Source organism: Eucalyptus grandis, chromosome 11, assembly GCF_016545825.1.
Source record: "Eucalyptus grandis isolate ANBG69807.140 chromosome 11, ASM1654582v1, whole genome shotgun sequence".
In the NCBI taxonomy this organism is placed as follows: Eukaryota; Viridiplantae; Streptophyta; class Magnoliopsida; order Myrtales; family Myrtaceae; genus Eucalyptus; species Eucalyptus grandis.
In genome coordinates, this window is record NC_052622.1 from 26,184,501 (window position 1) to 26,190,738 (window position 6,238).

Consider the following 6,238-nt stretch of genomic DNA (forward strand, 5'->3'; position numbering starts at 1 on the left):
TCTCTGGACATCTTTCCCAATATCATAGGAAAGTGTGAAATATTGATTGTCTTCTTGATATGGTTCATTCAGTCATGCTAACTAACCAAGTTCTGGCACATGATAGGAAGCAGAGTTAGGAATCAAACGCCATTGTACGTATCTATGAATTCAGCTTAACATTGCTTGACAGTAAATAGTAAAATCATTATTTTAATAAGTTTTTTATGTCACTAAATTGCATGGAAGCATGAATGATCTCACGGAGGTATATTTGGAACTTGGAAAGAGCAAGCCTCCCCTGAAATACTGTTTTTCTAGGGTTGGGAAAAGGATACTTGGATGCGTCCGATGCTAGGGCATAGTCCATGCCTGAATGATTTGGGGCCTCGAAATCTAGTTTTCTTCCAACTGAGAACTTAAGGTCAAAGAGAGAGAAGGATGAAGAGATTCGCAAGTTGAAGAAATCTAGTTGCCTTCCATCCGAGAACTCAAGGTCAGAGAATGAGAAAAGTGAAGAGATTCACAAATTGAAGGAAATACGGAAAGCAATGAAAGAGGAATTACAAAAGACAAATGGAGATGTACAAAAGTTAGAGGCTCAAAAAGATGTCTACTATTAAACAGAATTGCCAGCAAGTAGCAGCCTTGAAATGGTCTCCCCAAGATCTAGACGAGGTAGCATGTCACAAGCCTTGAGGTGTGACTAATTTCATTCAATGTTAAAATAGTGAAAGCTGTTTTATTTACTAAATACTAAGTGACCTGGATATTGGACACTAAGGTGGTTTTAAAGGGAATATTGATGGATAGACTTGAAACATGAGTTTATCAAGATCAGTTCAATGGAGCTTGAAAGTGGAATAAAAATGTGGCATGGTGTAACCATGTTTTTTTTCTTTTTGCCGTGTCTAATCATGCTGTGGGTTTACTTCTCTTGCATTAAGCCTTGTCCTTTTTGTTCAGTTTGTAGTATATAGGCGATTGCCCTTCTTTCCATGTTTTCAGATAGTCACTGTTGAGCTCTCTTTTCCTTCTCTATATAAATCTGGTGTTATAGTATCTTTTATATTGAAGAAAAATTGAAACATTGCCCTTTTTGGCCCTTGAGAGTGCTTGATGGACATAATCAAATGCTTGGACATGGTCTCTATTGATATATGGGTTTTCTAGATTTTACCTAATACCACATGCTGATTACCTTACACTACTCTATTTTTGGACCTCAATGCATTTTTTTTTTCTTCTTCTTGCTCTTAAGGTTGGGCTTACATTTCATAATTGAACTTCTCAAGTTTATTGCGTTGTAGCAATGGTTGTGATTTGTGAACTCCGCCTCTGGGTTTACCGCCATTCAATATTGGTTGTGGTGTTTATTAGATGCTTTGGCCACTCAAAACTATGTGTTTTGCGATGAAGTGAATGGAGCTCCTCTGTTCACGTCTCTGCATTTTTTTTCAAGTGATGGAAAATGTGGCCGATCATGTCTTGCTCGTTCTGTTTTAAGAAGTAATATTTTAGTGCAATCACGCAATATCTTGTCTATGCTTTGATATGCTTGGTAGATTAATTATGAGTCCCTTTATTCATTATTTTTATTACATTCTATGATCTAAGAGGGCACTATGATTCCATTTCCTACTCTATTTCGCCAGCCAAACATACTTCTAAGGCTACATTTAGTCGTCCATATTTCTAATCAGGATATGAAATCCAAGGATTTTGCTATATCCAATCCACCGTTTCATAATTATAGTAATAAAGTTAGATATATACATATCGTATCATATACATTGTTTGATAATAAACCTACATAAATAATATAAGCCTTTTTTGTTCAAATCTTTCCATAAATTAGAAACTTAGTGGTTGAATGTGTGCAAATTGGTTTTCTTTTTCTTTTTCTTTTTTATATTTATGGTTAATTATTTTTAAAAGGATAAAGTTCGTAAAAAATGTTAAACATTAGATAAATAAGTCTCGAAGATAGGTAAAAGTGACTAGGACAAGGAGGACGATGACTCCGCATCCGTTAGGCATAATGTGGCAATGGAAATTCATTGGGAAATAGTTTTGGAAGAAATTTATTTTGGAATTACTTTTCCATATATAATTAAATTGGAAATTAAAAGTCGAAAACGAAGACCAAAGTCCTATGTAAACAAAACGATGATGTAAGAGAATCCACTCCACTTGGTTAGGACACGAAGTAATGGTAATGGGTGGTTGCGTTTTTGTTCTTATTCACTTTCTTTTTGGGTAACATAACGCAGTGATGGCAACGTACATTGATGATTGATAAAGACAAACCATTGAACACTATACAAATTGAGCAGATATTGATAGGACATTCAGATTCTCAGACGATATCTTCTGGGCGTAATTCAATAAGAAATATGTTATCCTCTCAAGGAGAAAGAAGATGCTTCCTCTTTGTTCAGTCTCTAGCGATGAGTTTTTCTAATAACTGGATATTGTTTATCTTCGTGTCTATTCTGCTGGGATACAAGAGGTTACCAACAGATTATCTGAATATTTATTTAGGCACCTCAATCTACTAATTTATAAATATGTCAATGCAGAAAATTGAATGGACCTACGTGGAGCCCATAGGACAACACGTGACTATCATTTAAATTGCTTTATAAATCACCGGGCATTTTCAATGCCACGCAAGGCTAAAAAAGATGAGTGGTCTTTATGATAATTTTTCATTGAATAGGCAAAGCGGGTGTTGGGGGTGGTGGTGGTGGTGGTGGTGGTGGGGTTTGGGGAAAATTCAGTTTGCTCAACAATCAATCACCGAATCCACGGATTGGCGCAGCTGATTGGCGCGTTGGGGGATTCCTAGCTTATTGCTCGAGATTTACTGACTATGTACAAACTACTCTGAATTAACGCACTGACAAAGGTCAAGGCTTGCACATAAGGGCATGCACGGTTACATTTATATTTCTCCCAATTTCTGTTCTTTTGTTCTCCAGAATAAAAAAAGAACATAAATTCGTTTGGTAAAACTTTTATTCCATATTTTTTGTTCCCAGGAATAAATTTGAAATAAAAATAAGAAATAAAAAAAAAAAGTAAATTCTTGTTCCCGAGAATAATTTCTAAAAATAAGGCAATTTTTTCTTTTCTTTTTTTCTTTATTTTTCTTGCTTGCCGCGGTCTTGGGTGGCCGCTTGCCAACCGCCAGCCACCTCCGGCCGGCCATGGCCACCGTCGACCGACCGTCAACTGTCACCAACCGTTGCCCCACCCACAGTAATGATGGTCACCGCCACCGTCTGATTGTCGTTGCTACCACCCACTGACCACCCCCGACCTCCAATGACCACCACCGATCACCATTGCCACCGCCGACCGCCGTCGTAGGACCACCGGCAACCCGTTGTCACCGCCCCCCAACCGTCGTTGTGGCCGCCGCACGCCACCGCCCGTCGCCCGTCATCTCCACCCACCGCCCATCGCCACCGCCCGCCATCGCAAGACCGCCGCCCACAGCCCCACCGGCCACCCCCGACCTCCAATGACCACCACCGACGCCATTGCCACCGCCGATCGCCTTCGCAGACCACCGGCAGCCCGTTGTCACCGCCCCCCGACCGTCGTCGTGGCCGCCGCCCACCACCGCTCGTCGCCCATCATCTCCACCCACCGCCCATCGCCGCCGCCCGCCACAGCAAGAACGCCGCCCACCGACCGTCGCCGCCAACCGCCACCACACGATCGCCACCCACAACCCACCAGCCGCTGCCGATCTCCACCGACTCGCCACCCACAGCCAAGTGACAGTCAGCGGCGACAGGCGACAGGCGGTGGCAGGCGGTGATTGGCTGTCCATGAGCAAAAATAAAAAACAAATAAATACAAAAAATAAAAAATCGTACCAAACGCATTTCTATTCTTTTTTCTATTTCAAGAATAGAGATTTTGTATAATTACCAAACACCTTATTTTACTTAGAAATTGTTCCCCGAAATAGAAATATAAAATAATTATTTCTAAAAAGAAATTGTTGTTCCCCGGCCAAGAAGTATTACCATGCGCACCCTAATTGGTTGGTGAGACCTTATATGAGGTTCTATGGATTTTTTTTTTTTTTTTGTCGGTCCTACTCTATTCCTACTCTAACGCTCACTCTCAGACTTTTGTCATGCCTCCTTGCAAGGTGTGGGAGTCAAAACCCACTCCTGAAACTATATTGTCCCCACCCCAACCCCCTGAGACAGTGGGAATTCAAACCCCCCACCTCTCCTTTTCATATTGGAAAGGTGACCACTAGAGCAAACCCCTTCTATGGATTTTCAATTGATCAAGTTTTCACGCCGTTAATGAAATACCACATGGACACGCGCATTGAAAGTTTAAATGCTTAATTGAATAGAAGAAGTTTCAAGTACTAAATTGCAAATAAGGCGAAAGGGCACACTCTTCCATAGCACTATTTTTCATTTCCTTAGTTTTGTGCAAGCGAGGGTAGTAATAATTAGGTTTAATGCTAGACCTCCCTAACACTAGTGAACCAATCATTAGGCCTATATTTATCCATAGGTCTAGTTGATAATTCATTCACAGTGGAAACGTAGTTATCAAAAAGAGACAATTACCATGGAATTGCACTTTTAGTCTACGATTGTATAACATAAGCGAGATTCAGTCTTAGTCCTTTTATTTAGTTTTAGTAACAAAATAACACACACATTGTGCTAAATTTTAACTACTTTCGTCGTATTTGTCATGCGAAATCCTATGGATATGTGTAATCATATGTGTACGAATTCGTCCAATAGATTGGCAAACCTCTTTAGATTAATTCTAGCGTATGCAATCCAATCCTCCTTTTCAGTTTATGGCACGGGCGGTTTATCTGAACTTTCTTTATTCTAAAAGCGACCACAAATCCGCAAGATTGATTTTGCTTTTAAGTTTGAAAGACATAGAAATACATAATGGTAGGCTAAAAGTGCAAAGTTTATGTAGAGATTTGTACGCATAGTGAAGAGCGCGTGACTAGGATCTGGCATGTTCCTTTCCTCATCCCAATCTCTATCCTTCCTTTCGTTTTTCTTTTTCCCATCCCTAATTTTTATGGTTTTTATTTTTTTGGATTAATACCACAAAAAATCCTAAACCAGTACAGCTTAATAAATTTATTCCAAACTAATTTTTGAATCACCAAAAATCTCAAATTGTTACATATGTGATAGATCGACCCCAAACTGGTACTCGCCTAGGACATTACCTTTGGTTGGTTTTTGTCAAATTTTATCATGAAATTATAAAGCTGGATAACACATGGCAATAACTTAACTGACATGACAAGTTCATGTAGAAATCCATACACACGAAAGACATTTACCTTCAGTTAGTTTCCGTCAAATTTTATTGTGAAATTGTTAAGCTAAATGACACATTGCAATAACTCGATTGAACTGACAAGTTAATGTAGATCCATAAGCTAGGTCGTCTTCCAACGAACTTTGTTGATAGAGCTGAAAGTTGAGGGGCTTCTCTTCATAACACTTCTAATTGAAATTGAACATCCTAATTTGATGATTTGGATGAGTTAGCAAAACAATCCCAGAAAAAGGAAAGAATCAAAGACAAGAAAATTAGATAAAAGTGTGCTCGAACGAATTTCAATGCCTAATCACAAAGACAAAGATGACGATGAAGGAGTGTGCTCAATGAAGAAGAAGATGAAAAAGGATTAGAATGCTCTAGGGGGAGGGGGAGAGGGAGGGAGAGAGAGAGACAGAGAACATGTCTTATTTGTTTTCAAATTAAGGCTAATTGAAGAAACAATTAGAGAGAGTTATAAATTCCATGCGAACTTGTCACGTCAATTGAATTATTGTCATGCGTCATTTAACAAAGAAAATTCACAATAATATTTGATGAAAACTAACAAAGGTAAATGGGTCGCATGTGTTCCAATTCGGATTCGTAAACCAAAAATTAGTTTGTGAGAAATTTGTTATATATGTGCCAACTTAGGTTTTTTCATTGTATTAATTTATTTTTCTTATTTAGGGGAACCATTTGGGAAGAGTAATGATAAAAGCAGATGTAAAACGAGTAATATGCTTCAATCGCACAAAATTCATAATTTAGAGATGAAAATCTTGATTTTTAAAGTCTACGGACTAAATTACAGACCTCTGTATCCAGTTAAAGTATATAGAATCTATACTCGCAAAGTTAGGTTTCTTGGGATGTTGCCAATGTGATGCCCAGCTTGAATCCACTCATCCCT